Raw genomic sequence first — 16,838 nt, forward strand, 5'->3', positions numbered from 1 at the left:
CAAAGCATAGACAGTAGGAAGACTTAGTCTTCCTGTACTTAAGTCGGCATTGTGTCTCTTATATTTAATTCCGATGCAATTTCTGTTTTCCATCGTCAATGGGAAGGTCCAAGGGATACAGTAAACCTGCAGAGGTGCATCGGAATGTAAAACTGATGGCACAGGAAACGCTCAAAACATAGACAGTAGGAAGACTCAGTCTACCTGTACTTAAGTCGGCATTGTGTCTCTTATATTTAATTCCGATGCGATTTCTGTGTTTCATCGACAATGGGAAGGTGCAAGGGATACAGTAAACCGGAAGAGGTGCATCGGAATGTAAAACTGGTGACACAGGAAACGCTCAAACATAAACAGTAGGAAGACTCAGTCTTCCTGTACTTAAGTCGGTGTTGTGTCTCTTATATTTAATTAGGATGCAATTTCTGTGTTTCATCGTCAATGGGAAGGTCCAATGGATACAGTAAACCTGCAGAGGTCTATCGGAATGTAAAACTGGTGACACAGGAAACGCTCAAAGCATAGACAGTAGGAAGACTCAGTCTTCCTGTACTTAAGTAGCCATTGTGTCTCTTATATATAATTTCGATGCAGCTTGTGTGTTTCATCGCCAATGGGATGGTCCAGGGGATACAGTAAACCTGCAGATGTGCATCGGAATGTAAAACTGGTGACACGGGAAACGCTCAAAACATTGACTGCAAGAAGACTCTTTTCTTGTACCTAAGTCGGCATTGTGTCTCTTATATTTAATTCCGATGCAATTTCTGTGTTTCATCGTCAATGGGAAGGTCGAAGGGATACAGTAAAACTGCAGAGGTGCATCAGAATGCAAAACTGGTGACACAGGAAACGCTCAAAACATAGACAGTGGGAAGACTCAGTCTTCCTGTACTTAAGTCGGCATTGTGTCTCTTATATTTAATTCCGATGCAATTTCTGTGTTTCATCGTCAATGGGAAGGTCCAAGGGATACAGTAAATCTGCAGAGGTGCATCTGAATGTAAAACTGGTGACACAGGAAACGCTCAAAACATAGACAGTGGGAAGACTCAGTCTTCCTGTACTTAAGTCGGCATTGTGTCTCTTATATTTAATTCCGATGCGATTTCTGTGTTTCATCGACAATGGGAAAGTGCAAGGGATACAGTAAACCGGCAGAGGTGCATCGAAATGTAAAACTGGTGACACAGGAAACGCTCAAAACATAGACCGTAAAAAGACTCAGTTTTCTTGTACTTAAGTCGGCGTTGTGTCTCTTATATTTAATTAGGATGCAATTTCTGTGTTTCATCGTCAATGGGAAGGTCAAAGGGATACAGTAAACCTGCAGAGGTGCATCGGAATGTAAAACTACTGAGACAGGAAACGCTCAAAACATAGACAGTAGGAAGCCTCAGTCTTCCTGTACTTAAGTCGGCATTGTGTCTCTTATATTTAATTCCGATGCGATTTCTGTGTTTCATCGACAATGGGAACGTCCAATGGATTCAGTAAACCTGCAGAGGTGCATCGGAATGTAAAACTGGTGACACAGGAAACGCTCAACACATTCACCGTAAGAAGACTGTTTTCTGGTACTTAAGTCGGCATTGTGTCTCTTATATTTAATTCCGATGAAATTTCTGTGTTTCATCGTCACTGTGAAGGTCCAAGGGATACAGTAAACCTGTAGAGGTGCATGGGAATGTAAAACTGGTGACACAGGAAACGCTCAAAACATCGACCGTAAGAAGACTCAGTTTTCTTGTACTAAAGTCGGCGTTGTGTCCCTTATATTTAATTCCGATGCAATTTCTGAGTTTCATCGTCAATGGGAAGCTCCAAGGGATACAGTAAACCTGCAGAGGTGCATCGGAATGTAAAACTGGCGACACAGGAAACGTTCAAAACATAGACAGTAGGAAGACTCAGTCTTCCTGTACTTATGACGGCATTGTGTCTCTTATATTTAATTCCGATGCTATTTCTGTGTTTCATCGTCACTGTGATGGTCCAAGGGATACAGTAAACCTGCAGATGTGCATCGGTATGTAAAACTGTGACACAGGATACGCTCAAAACATAGACAGTAGGAAGACTCAGTCTTCCTGTACTTATGTCGGCATTGTGTCTCTTATATTTAATTCCGATGCAATTTCTGTTTTTCATCGTCAATGGGAAGGTGCAAGGGAGACAGTAAACCTGCAGAGGTGCATCAGAATGTAAAACTGGTGACACAGGAAACGCTCAAAACATAGACCGTAAGAAGACTCGGTTTTCTTGTACTTAAGTCGGCGTTGTGTCTCTTATATTTAATTCCGATGCAATTTCTGTGTTTCATCGTCAATGGGAACGTCCAAAAGATACAGTAAACCTGCAGAGGTGAATCGAAATGTAAAACTGGTGACACAGGAAACGCTGAAAACATAGACAGTAGGAAGACTCAATCTTCCGATACTTAAGTCGGCATTGTGTCTCTTATATTTAATATCGATGCAATTTGTGTGTTTCATCGCCAATGGGAAGGTCCAAGGGATACAGTAAACATGCAGAGGTGCATCGGAATGTAAAACTGGTGACACAGGAAACGCTCAAAACATAGACAGTAGGAAGTCTCAATCTTCCTGTACTTAAGTCGGCATTGTGTCTCTTATATTTCATTCCGATGCAAATTCTGTTTCCCATCGTCAATGTGAAGGTCCAAGGGATACAGTAAACATGCAGAGGAGCATCGGAATGTAAGACTGGTGACACAGGAAACGCTCAAAACATAGACAGTAGGAAGACTCAGTCTTCCTGTATTTAAGTCGGCATTGTGTCTCTTATATTTCATTCCGATGCAAATTCTGTTTCCCATCGTCAATGGGAAGGTCCAAGGGATACAGTAAACATGCAGAGGAGCATCGGAATGTAAGACTGGTGACACAGGAAACGCTCAAAAAATTGACGGTAGGAAGACTCAGTCTTCCTGTACTTAAGTCGGCATTGAGTCTCTTATATTTAATTCCGATGCAATTTCTGTGTTTCATCGTCAATGGGAATGTCCAAGGGATACAGTAACCCTGCAGAGGTGCATCGGAATGTAAAACTGGTGACACAGGAAACGCTCAAATCATAGACAGTAGGAAGACTCAGTTTTCCTGTACATAAGTCGGCATTGTGTCTCTTATATTTATTTACGATGAAATTTCTGTGTTTCATCGTGAATGTCAAGATCCAAGGGATATAGTAAACAAGCAGAGGTGCATCGGAAAGTAAAACTGGTGACACAGGAAACGCTCAAAACATAGACAGTAGGAAGACTCAGTCTTCCTGTACTTAAGTCGGCATTGTGTCTCTTATATTTAATTCCGATGCAATTTCTGTGTTTCATCGTCAATGGGAAGGTACAAGGGATACAGTAAACCTGAAGAGATGCATCGGAATGTAAAACTAGTGAGACAGGAAACGCTCAAAACATAGACAGTAGGAAGCCTCAGTATTCCTGTACTTATGTCGCCATTGTGTCTCTTATATTTAATTCCGATGCGATTTCTGTGTTTCATCGACAATGGGAAGGTCCAATGGATACAATAAACTTACAGAGGTGCATTGGAATGTAAAACTGGTGACACAGGAAACGCTCAAAACATAGACAGTAGGAAGACTCAGTCTTCCTGTACTTAAGTTGGCATTGTAACTCTTATATTTAATTCGATGCGATTTCTGTGTTTCATCGACAATGGGAAGGTCCAAGGGATACAGTAAATCGGCAGGGGTGTATCGGAATGTAAAACTGATGACACAGGAAACGCTCAAAACATCGACCGTAAGAAGACTCAGTTTTCTTGTACTTAAGTCGGCGTTGAGTCTCTTATATTTAATTCCGATGCAATTTCTGTGTTTCATCGTCAATGGGAAGGTCCAAGGGATATAGTAAACCCGCAGAGGTGCAACGGAATGAAAAACTGGTGACACGCGAAACGCTCAAAACATAGACAGTAGGAAGTCTCAGTCTTCCTGTACTTAAGTCGGCATTGAGTCTCTTATATTTAATACCGATGCAATTTCTGTGTTTCATCGTCAATGGGAAGGTCCAAGGGATACAGTAAACCTGCAGAGGTGAATCGGAATGTAAAATTGGTGACACAGGAAACTCTCAAATCATAGACAGTAGGAAAACTCAGTCTTCCTGTACTGAAGTCGGCATTGTGTCTCTTATATTTATTTCCGATGAAATTTCTGTGTTTCATCGTGAATGGGAAGATCCGAGGGATATAGTAAACAAGCAGAGGTGCATCGGAAAGTAAAACTGATGACACAGGAAACGCTCAAAGCATAGACAGTAGGAAGACTTAGTCTTCCTGTACTTAAGTCGGCATTGTGTCTCTTATATTTAATTCCGATGCAATTTCTGTTTTCCATCTTCAGTGGGAAGGTCCAAGGGATACAGTAAACCTGCAGAGGTGCATCGGAATGTAAAACTGATGACACAGGAAACGCTCAAGACATATACAGTAGGAAGACTCAGTCTTCCTGTACTTAAGTCTGCATTGTGTCTCTTATATTTAATTCCGATGGAATTTCTGTGTTTCATCGTCAATGGGAAGTTCTAAAGGATACAGTAAACCTGCACAGGTGCATCGGAATGTAAAACTGACGACACAGGAAACGCTCAAAACATAGACAGTAGGAAGACTCAGTCTTCCTGTACTTAAGTCGGCATTGTGTCTCTTATATTTAATTCCGATGCGATTTCTGTGTTTCATCGACAATGGGAAGGTCCAATGGATACAATAAACCTACAGAGGTGCATCGGAATGTAAAACTGATGACATAGGAAACGCTCAAAAAATAGACAGTAGGAAGACTCAGTCTTCCTGTACTTAAGTCGGCATTGTGTCTCTTATATTTCATTCCGATGCAATTTCTGTGTTTCATCGTCAATGGGAAGGCCCAAGGGATACAATAACCCTGCAGTGGTGCATCGGAATCTAAAACTAGTGAAACAGGAAACGCTGAAACATAGACAGTAGGAAGACTCAGTCTTCCTGTACTTAAGTCGGCATTGAGTCTCTTATATTTAATTCCGATGCAATTTCTGTGTTTCATCGTCAATGGGAATGGCCAAGGGATACAGTAAACCTGCAGAGCTGCATCGGAATGTAAAACTGGTGACACAGGAAACGCTCAAATCATAGACAGTAGGAAGACTCAGTTTTCCTGTACATAAGTCGGCATTGTGTCTCTTATATTTATTTCCGATGAAATTTCTGTGTTTCATCGTGAATGTCAAGATCCAAGGGATATAGTAAACAAGCAGAGGTGCATCGGAAAGTAAAACTGATGACACAGGAAACGCTCAAAGCATAGACAGTAGGAAGACTTAGTCTTCCTGTACTTAAGTCGGCATTGTGTCTCTTATATTTCATTCCGATGCAAATTCTGTTTTCCATCGTCAATGGGAAGGTCCAAGGGATACAGTAAACCTGCAGAGGAGCATCGGAATGTAAGACTGGTGACACAGGAAACGCTCAAAACATAGACAGTAGGAAGACTCAGTCTTCCTGTACTTAAGTCGGCATTGTGTCTCTTATATTTAATTCCGATGCGATTTCTGTGTTTCATCGACAATGGGAAGGTCCAATGGATACAATTAACCTACAGAGGTGCATCGGAATGTAAAACTGGTGACACAGGAAACGCTGAAAACATAGACAGTAGGAAGACTCAGTCTTCCTGTACTTAAGTCGGCATTGTGTCTCTTATATTTAATTCCGATGCAATTTCTGTGTTTCATCGTCAATGGGAAGGTACAAGGGATACAGTAAACCTGAAGAGATGCATCGGAATGTAAAACTAGTGAGACAGGAAACGCTCAAAACATAGACAGTAGGAAGCCTCAGTCTTCCTGTACTTTAGTCGGCATTGTGTCTCTTATATTTAATTCCGAAGCGATTTCTGTGTTTCATCGACAATGGGAAGGTCCAATGGATACAATAAACCTACAGAGGTGCATTGGAATGTAAAACTGGTGACACAGGAAACGCTCAAAACTTAGACAGTAGGAAGACTCAGTCTTCCTGTACTTAAGTTGGCATTGTAACTCTTATATTTAATTCCATGCGATTTCTGTGTTTCATCGACAATGGGAAGGTCCAAGGGATACAGTAAATCGGCAGGGGTGCATCGGAATGTAAAACTGATGACACAGGAAACGCTCAAAACATCGACCGTAAGAAGACTCAGTTTTCTTGTACTTAAGTCGGCGTTGAGTCTCTTATATTTAATTCCGATGCAATTTCTGTGTTTCATCGTCAATGGGAAGGTCCAAGGGATATAGTAAACCCGCAGAGGTGCAACCGAATGAAAAACTGGTGACACGCGAAACGCTCAAAATATAGACAGTAGGAAGTCTCAGTCTTCCTGTACTTAAGTCGGCATTGAGTCTCTTATATTTAATACCGATGCAATTTCTGTGTTTCATCGTCAATGGGAAGGTCCAAGGGATACAGTAAACCTGCAGAGGTGAATCGGAATGTAAAATTGGTGACACAGGAAACGCTCAAATCATAGACAGTAGGAAGACTCAGTCTTCCTGTACTTAAGTCGGCATTGTGTCTCTTATATTTATTTCCGATGAAATTTCTGTGTTTCATCGTGAATGGGAAGATCCGAGGGATATAGTAAACAAGCAGAGGTGCATCGGAAAGTAAAACTGATGACACAGGAAACGCTCAAAGCATAGACAGTAGGAAGACTTTGTCTTCCTGTACTTAAGTCGGCATTGTGTCTCTTATATTTAATTCCGATGCAATTTCTGTTTTCCATCTTCAGTGGGAAGGTCCAAGGGATACAGTAAACCTGCAGAGGTGCATCGGAATGTAAAACTGATGACACAGGAAACGCTCAAGACATATACAGTAGGAAGACTCAGTCTTCCTGTACTTAAGTCTGCATTGTGTCTCTTATATTTAATTCCGATGGAATTTCTGTGTTTCATCGTCAATGGGAAGTTCTAAAGGATACAGTAAACCTGCACAGGTGCATCGGAATGTAAAACTGACGACACAGGAAACGCTCAAAACATAGACAGTAGGAAGACTCAGTCTTCCTGTACTTAAGTCGGCATTGTGTCTCTTATATTTAATTCCGATGCGATTTTTGTGTTTCATCGACAATGGGAAGGTCCAATGGATACAATAAACCTACAGAGGTGCATCGTAATGTAAAACTGATGACACAGGAAACGCTCAAAAAATAGACAGTAGGAAGACTCAGTCTTCCTGTACTTAAGTCGGCATTGTGTCTCTTATATTTAATTCCGATGCAATTTCTGTGTTTCATCGTCAATGGGAAGGCCCAAGGGATACAGTAAACCTGCAGAGCTGCATCGGAATGTAAAACTGGTGACACAGGAAACGCTCAAATCATAGACAGTAGGAAGACTCAGTTTTCCTGTACATAAGTCGGCATTGTGTCTCTTATATTTATTTCCGATGAAATTTCTGTGTTTCATCGTGAATGTCAAGATCCAAGGGATATAGTAAACAAGCAGAGGTGCATCGGAAAGTAAAACTGATGACACAGGAAACGCTCAAAGCATAGACAGTAGGAAGACTTAGTCTTCCTGTACTTAAGTCGGCATTGTGTCTCTTATATTTCATTCCGATGCAAATTCTGTTTTCCATCGTCAATGGGAAGGTCCAAGGGATACAGTAAACCTGCAGAGGAGCATCGGAATGTAAGACTGGTGACACAGGAAACGCTCAAAACATAGACAGTAGGAAGACTCAGTCTTCCTGTACTTAAGTCGGCATTGTGTCTCTTATATTTAATTCCGATGCGATTTCTGTGTTTCATCGACAATGGGCAGGTCCAATGCATACAGTAAACCTACAGAGGTGCATCGGAATGTAAAACTGGTGACACAGGAAACGCTCAAAACATAGACAGTAGGAAGACTCAGTCTTCCTGTACTTAAGTCGGCATTGTGTCTCTTATATTTAATTCCGATGCGATTTCTGTGTTTCATCGACAATGGGAAGGTCCAATGGATACAATAAACCTACAGAGGTGCATCGGAATGTAAAACTGGTGACACAGGAAACGCTCAAAACATAGACAGTAGGAAGACTCAGTCTTCCTGTACTTAAGTCGGCATTGTGTCTCTTATATTTAATTCCGATGCAATTTCTGTGTTTCTTCGTCAATGGGAAGGTACAAGGGATACAGTAAACCTGAAGAGATGCATCGGAATGTAAAACTAGTGAGACAGGAAGCGCTCAAAACATAGACAGTAGGAAGCCTCAGTCTTCCTGTACTTTAGTCGGCATTGTGTCTCTTATATTTAATTCCGAAGCGATTTCTGTGTTTCATCGACAATGGGAAGGTCCAATGGTTACAATAAACCTACACAGGTGCATCGGAATGTAAAACTGGTGACACAGGAAACGCTCAAAACATAGACAGTAGGAAGCCTCAGTCTTCCTGTACTTAAGTCGGCATTGTGTCTCTTATATTTAATTCGATGCGATTTCTGTGTTTCATCGACAATGGGAAGGTCCAAGGGATACAGTAAATCGGCAGGGGTGCATCGGAATGTAAAACTGATGACACAGGAAACGCTCAAAAGATCGACCGTAAGAAGACTCAGTTTTCTTGTACTTAAGTCGGCGTTGAGTCTCTTATATTTAATTCCGATGCAATTTCTGTGTTTCATCGTCAATGGGAAGGTCCAAGGGATATAGTAAACCCGCAGAGGTGCAACGGAATGAAAAACTGGTGACACGGGAAACGCTCAAAACATAGACAGTTGGAAGTCTCAGTCTTCCTGTACTTAAGTCGGCATTGAGTCTCTTATATTTAATACCGATGCTATTTCTGTGTTTCATCGTCAATGGGAAGGTCCAAGGGATACAGTAAACCTGCAGAGGTGCATCGGAATGTAAAACTGATGACACAGGAAACGCTCAAAGCATAGACAGTAGGAAGACTTAGTCTTCCTGTACTTAAGTCGGCATTGTGTCTCTTATATTTAATTCCGATGCAATTTCTGTTTTCCATCTTCAGTGGGAAGGTCCAAGGGATACAGTAAACCTGCAGAGGTGCATCGGAATGTAAAACTGATGACACAGGAAACGCTCAAGACATATACAGTAGGAAGACTCAGTCTTCCTGTACTTAAGTCTGCATTGTGTCTCTTATATTTAATTCCGATGGAATTTCTGTGTTTCATCGTCAATGGGAAGTTCTAAAGAATACAGTAAACCTGCACAGGTGCATCGGAATGTAAAACTGACGACACAGAAACGCTCAAAACATAGACAGTAGGAAGACTCAGTCTTCCTGTACTTAAGTCGGCATTGTGTCTCTTATATTTAATTCCGATGCGATTTCTGTGTTTCATCGACAATGGGAAGGTCCAATGGATACAATAAACCTACAGAGGTGCATCAGAATGTAAAACTGATGACACAGGAAACGCTCAAAACATAGACAGTAGGGAGACTTAGTCTTCCTGTACTTAAGTCAGCAATGTGTCTCTTATTTTTAATTCCGATGCAATTTCTGTGTTTCATCGTCAATGGGAAGGTCCAAGGGATACAGTAAACCTGCAGAGGCGCAATGGAATTTAAACGTGGTGACACAGGAAACGCTCAAAGCATAGACCGTAAGAAGACTCAGTTTTCATGTACTTAAGTCGACATTGTGTCTCTTATATTTAACTCCGATGCAATTTCTGAGTTTCATCGTCACTGTGAAGGTCCAAGTGATAGAGTAAACCTGAAGAGGTGCATCGGAATGTAAAACTAGTGAGACAGGAAACGCTCAAAACATAGACAGTAGGAAGCCGCAGTATTCCTGTACTTAAGTCGGCATTGTGTCTCTTATATTTAATTCCGATGCGATTTCTGTGTTTCATCGACAATGGGAAGGTCCAATGGATTCAGTAAACCTGCAGAGGTGCATCGGAATGTAAAGCTGGTGACAAAGGAAACGCTCAAAACATCGACCGTAAGAAGACTCAGTTTTCTTGCACTTAAGTCGGCGATGTGTCTCTTATATTTAATTCCGATGCAATTTCTGTGTTTCATCGTCAATGAGAAGCTCCAAGGGATACAGTAAACCTGCAGAGGTGCATCGGAATGTAAAACTGGCGACACAGGAAACGTTCAAAACATAGACAGTAGGAAGACTCAGTCTTCCTGTACTTAAGTCGGCATTGTGTCTCTTATATTTAATTCCGATGCTATTTCTGTGTTTCATCGTTACTGTGATGGTCCAAGGGATACAGTAAACCTGCAGATGTGCATCGGTATGTAAAACTGGTGACACAGGATACGCTCAAAACATAGACAGTAGGAAGACTCAGTCTTCCTGTCCATATGTCGCCATTGTGTCTCTTATATTTAATTCCGATGAAATTTCTGTGTTTCATCGTCAATGGGAAGGTCCAAGGGATACAGAAAACCTGCAAGGGTGCATCGGAATGTAAAACTGGTGACACAGGAAACGCTCATATTATAGACAGTAGGAAGACTCAGTCTTCCTGTACTTAAGTCGGCATTGTGTCTCTTATATTAAATTCCGATGCAATTTCTCTGTTTCATCGTCAATGCGAAGGTCCAAGGGATACAGTAAACCTGCAGAGTTGCATCAGAATGTAAAACTGGTGACACAGGAAACGCTGAAAACATAGACAGTAGGAAGACTCAATCTTCCGTTACTTAAGTCGGCATTGTGTCTCTTATATTTAATATCGATGCAATTTGTGTGTTTCATCGCCAATGGGAAGGTTCAAGGGATACAGTAAACTTGCAGAGGTGCATCGGAATGTAAAACTGGTGACACAGGATACGCTCAAAACATTGACCGTAAGAAGACTGTTTTCTGGGACTTAAGTCGGCATTGTGTCTCTTATATTTAATTCCGATGCAATTTCTGTGTTTCATCGTCACTGTGAAGGTCCAAGTGATACAGTAAACCTGTAGGGGTGCGTCAGAACGTAAAACTGGTGACACAGGAAACGCTCAAATTATAGACAGTAGGAAGACTCAGTCTTCCTGTACTTAAGTCGGCATTGTGTCTCTTATATTTAATTCCGATGCAATTTCTGTGTTTCAACGTCAATAGGAAGGTCCAAGGGATACGGTAAACCTGAAGAGGTGCATCGGAATGTAAAACTAGTGGTACAGGAAACGCTCAAAACAGAGACAGTAGGAAGCCTCAGTCTTCCTGTACTAAAGTCGGCATTGTGTCTCTTATATTTAATTCCGATGCAGTTTCTGTGTTTCATCGTCAATGGGAAGGTCCAAGGGATACAGTAAACCTGCAGAGGTGCATCGGAATGTAAAACTGGTGACACAGTAAACGCTCAAAAAATAGACAGTAGGAAGACTCAGTCTTCCTGTACTTAAGTCGGCAATGTGTCTCTTATTTTTATTTCCGATGAAATATCTGTGTTTCATCGTGAATGGGAAGGTCCAAGGGATATAGTAAACCTGCAGAGGTGCATCGGAAAAAAAAACTGATGACACAGGAAACGCTCAAAACATAGACAGTAGGAAGACTTAGTCTTCCTGTACTTAAGTCGGCATTGTGTCTCCTATATTTAATTCCGATGCAATTTCTGTGTTTCATCGTGAATGGGAAGGTCCAAGGGATACAGTAAACCTGCAGAGATGCATCGGAATGTAAAACTGGTGACACAGGAAACGCTCAAAACATAGACAGTAGGAAGACTCAGTCTTCCTCTACTTAAGTAGGCATTGTGTCTCTTATATTTAATTCCGATGCTATTTCTGTGTTTCATCGTCACTGTGATGGTCCAAGGGATACAGTAAACCTGTAGAGGTGCATCGGTATGTGAAACTGGTGACAGAGGATACGCTCAAAACATAGACAGTAGGAAGACTTAGTCTTCCTGTACTTAAGTCGGCATTGTGTCTCCTATATTTAATTCCGATGCAATTTCTGTGTTTCATCGTCAATGGGAAGGTCCAAGGGATACAGTAAACCTGCAGAGGTGCATCGGAATCTAAAACTAGTGACACAGGAAACGCTCAAACATAGACAGTAGGAGGACTCAGTCTTCCTGTACTTAAGTCGGCATTGAGTCTCTTATATTTAATTCCGATGCAATTTCTGTGTTTCATCGTCAATGGGAATGTCCAAGGGATACAGTAAACCTGCAGAGGTGCATCGGAATGTAAAACTGGTGACACAGGAAACGCTCAAATCATAGACAGTAGGAAGACTCAGTTTTCCTGTACATAAGTCGGCATTGTGTCTCTTATATTTAATTCCGATGAAATTTCTCTGTTTCATCGTGAATGTGAAGATCCAAGGGATATAGTAAACAAGCAGAGATGCATCGGAAAGTAAAACTGATTACACAGAAACGCTCAAAGCATAGACAGTAGGAAGACTTAGTCTTCCTGTACTTAGGTCGGCATTGTGTCTCTTATATTTAATTCCGATGCAATTTCTGTTTTCCATCGTCAATGGGAAGGTCCAAGGGATACAGTAAACCTGCAGAGGAGCATCGGAATGTAAAACTGGTGACACAGGAAACGCTCAACACATTGACCGTAAGAAGACTGTTTTCTGGTACTTAAGTCGGCATTGTATCTCTTATATTTAATTCCGATGCAATTTCTGTGTTTCATCGTCACTGTGAAGGTCCAAGGGATACAGTACACCTGTAGAGGTGCATCGGAATGTAAAACTGATGACACAGGAAACGCTCATATTATAGACAGTAGGAAGACTCAGTCTTCCTGTACTTAAGTCGGCATTGTGTCTCTTATATTTAATTCCGATGCAATTTCTCTGTTTCATCGTCAATGGGAAGGTCCAATGGATACAGTAAACCTGCAGAGGTCTATCGGAATGTAAAACTGGTGACACAGGAAACGCTCAAAGCATAGACAGTAGGAAGACTCAGTCTTCCTGTACTTAAGTCGCCATTGTGTCTCTTATATATAATTTCGATGCAATTTGTGTGTTTCATCGCCAATGGGATGGTCCAGGGGATACAGTAAATCTGCAGAGGTGCATCTGAATGTAAAACTGGTGACACAGGAAACGCTCAAAACATAGACTGTGGGAAGACTCAGTCTTCCTGTACTTAAGTCGGCATTGTGTCTCTTATATTTAATTCCGATGCGAATTCTGTGTTTCATCGACAATGGGAAAGTGCAAGGGATACAGTAAACCAGCAGAGGTGCATCGGAATGTAAAACTGGTGACACAGGAATCGCTCAAAACATAGACCGTAAAAAGACTCAGTTCTCTTGTACTTAAGTCGGCGTTGTGTCTCTTATATTTAATTAGGATGCAATTTCTGTGTTTCATCGTCAATGGGAAGGTCAAAGGGATACAGTAAACCTGCAGAGGTGCATGGGAATGTAAAACTGGTGACACAGGAAACGCTCAAAACATCGACCGTAAGAAGACTCAGTTTTCTTGTACTAAAGTCGGCGTTGTGTCTCTTATATTTAATTCCGATGCAATATCTGAGTTTTATCGTCAATGGGAAGCTCCAAGGGATACAGTAAACCTGCAGAGGTGCATCGGAATGTAAAACTGGCGACACAGGAAACGTTCAAAACATAGACAGTAGGAAGACTCAGTCTTCCTGTACTTATGACGGCATTGTGTCTCTTATATTTAATTCCGATGCTATTTCTGTGTTTCATCGTCACTGTGATGGTCCAAGGGATACAGTATACCTGCAGAGGTGCATCGGTATGTAAAACTCGTGACACAGGATACGCTCAAAACATAGACAGTAGGAAGACTCAGTCTTCCTGTACTTATGTCGGCATTGTGTCTCTTATATTTAATTCCGATGCAATTTCTGTTTTTCATCGTCAATGGGAAGGTGCAAGGGAGACAGTAAACCTGCAGAGGTGCATCAGAATGTAAAACTGGTGACACAGGAAACGCTCAAAACATAGACCGTAAGAATACTCGGTTTTCTTGTACTTAAGTCGGCGTTGTGTCTCTTATATTTAATTCCGATGCAATTTCTGTGTTTCATCGTCAATGGGAACGTCCAAAAGATACAGTAAACCTGCAGAGGTGAATCGAAATGTAAAACTGGTGACACAGGAAACGCTGAAAACATAGACAGTAGGAAGACTCAATCTTCCGGTACTTAAGTCGGCATTGTGTCTCTTATATTTAATATCGATGCAATTTGTGTGTTTCATCGCCAATGGGAAGGTCCAAGGGATACAGTAAACATGCAGAGGTGCATCGGAATGTAAAACTGGTGACACAGGATACGCTCAAAACATTGACCGTAAGAAGACTGTTTTCTGGTACTTAAGTCGGAATTGTGTCTCTTATATTTAATTCCGATGCAATTTCTGTGTTTCATCGTCACTGTGAAGGTCCAAGTGATACAGTAAACCTGTAGGGGTGGGTCAGAATGTAAAACTGGTGACACAGGAAACGCTCAAATTATAGACAGTAGGAAGACTCAGTCTTCCTGTACTTAAGTCGGCATTGTGTCTCTTATATTTAATTCCGATGCAATTTCTGTGTTTCAACGTCAATGGGAACGTCCAAGGGATACGGTAAACCTGAAGAGGTGCATCGGAATGTAAAACTAGTGGGACAGGAAACGCTCAAAGCATAGACAGTTGGAAGCCTCAGTGTTCCTGTACTTAAGTCGGCATTGTGTCTCTTATATTTAATTCCGATGCAGTTTCTGTGTTTCATCGTCAATGGGAAGGTCCAAGGGATACAGTAAACCTGCAGAGGTGCATCGGAATATAAAACTGGTGACACAGGAATCGCTCAAAAAATAGACAGTAGGAAGACTCAGTCTTCCTGTACTTAAGTCGGCATTGAGTCTCTTATATTTAATTCCGATGCAATTTCTGTGTTTCATCGTCAATGGGAATGTCCAAGGGATACAGTAACCCTGCAGAGGTGCATCGGAATGTAAAACTGGTGACACAGGAAACGCTCAAATCATAGACAGTACGAAGACTCAGTTTTCCTGTACATAAGTCGGCATTGTGTCTCTTATATTTATTTACGATGAAATTTCTGTGTTTCATCGTGAATGTCAAGATCCAAGGGATATAGTATACAAACAGAGGTGCATCGGAAAGTAAAACTGATGACACAGGAAACGCTCAAAGCATAGACAGTAGGAAGACTTAGTCTTCCTGTACTTAAGTCGGCATTGTGTCTCTTATATTTCATTCCGATGCAAATTCTGTTTCCCATCGTCAATGGGAAGGTCCAAGGGATACAGTAAACATGCAGAGGAGCATCGGAATGTAAGACTGGTGACACAGGAAACGCTCAAAACATAGACAGTAGGAAGACTCAGTCTTCCTGTATTTAAGTCGGCATTGTGTCTCTTATATTTAATTCCGATGCGATTTCTGTGTTTCATCGACAATGGGAAGGTCCAATGGATACAATAAACCTACAGAGGTGCATCGGAATGTAAAACTGGTGACACAGGAAACGCTCAAAACATAGACAGTAGGAAGACTCAGTCTTCCTGTACTTAAGTCGGCATTGTGTCTCTTATATTTAATTCCGATGAAATTTCTGTGTTTCATCGTCAATGGGAAGGTACAAGGGATACAGTAAACCTGAAGAGATGCATCGGAATGTAAATCTAGTGAGACAGGAAACGCTCAAAACATAGACAGTAGGAAGCCTCAGTATTCCTGTACTTATGTCGCCATTGTGTCTCTTATATTTAATTCCGATGCGATTTCTGTGTTTCATCGACAATGGGAAGGTCCAATGGATACAATAAACCTACAGAGGTGCATTGGAATGTAAAACTGGTGACACAGGAAACGCTCAAAACATAGACAGTAGGAAGACTCAGTCTTCCTGTACTTAAGTAGGCATTGTAACTCTTATATTTAATTCGATGCGATTTCTGTGTTTCATCGACAATGGGAAGGTCCAAGGGATACAGTAAATCGGCAGGGGTGCATCGGAATGTAAAACTGATGACACAGGAAACCCTCAAAACATCGACCGTAAGAAGACTCAGTTTTCTTGTACTTAAGTCGGCGTTGAGTCTCTTATATTTAATTCCGATGCAATTTCTGTGATTCATCGTCAATGGGAAGGTCCAAGGGATATAGTAAAGCCGCAGAGGTGCAACGGAATGAAAAACTGGTGACACGCGAAACGCTCAAAACATAGACAGTAGGAAGTCTCAGTCTTCCTGTACTTAAGTCGGCATTGAGTCTCTTATATTTAATACCGATGCAATTTCTGTGTTTCATCGTCAATGGGAAGGTCCAAGGGATACAGTAAACCTGCAGAGGTGAATCGGAATGTAAAATTGGTGACACAGGAAACGCTCAAATCATAGACAGTAGGAAGACTCAGTCTTCCTGTACTTAAGTCGGCATTGTGTCTCTTATATTTATTTCCGATGAAATTTCTGTGTTTCATCGTGAATGGGAAGATCCGAGGGATATAGTAAACAAGCAGAGGTGCATCGGAAAGTAAAACTGATGACACAGGAAACGCTCAAAGCATAGACAGTAGGAAGACTTAGTCTTCCTGTACTTAAGTCGGCATTATGTCTCTTATATTTAATTCCGATGCAATTTCTGTTTTCCATCTTCAATGGGAAGGTCCAAGGGATACAGTAATCCTGCAGAGGTGCATCGGAATGTAAAACTGATGACACAGGAAACGCTCAAGACATATACAGTAGGAAGACTCAGTCTTCCTGTACTTAAGCCTGCATTGTGTCTCTTATATTTAATTCCGATGGAATTGCTGTGTTTCATCGTCAATGGGAAGTTCTAAAGGATACAGTAAACCTGCACAGGTGCATCGGAATGTAAAACTGACGACACAGGAAACGCTCA

Source organism: Schistocerca nitens, chromosome 1, assembly GCF_023898315.1.
Source record: "Schistocerca nitens isolate TAMUIC-IGC-003100 chromosome 1, iqSchNite1.1, whole genome shotgun sequence".
In the NCBI taxonomy this organism is placed as follows: Eukaryota; Metazoa; Arthropoda; class Insecta; order Orthoptera; family Acrididae; genus Schistocerca; species Schistocerca nitens.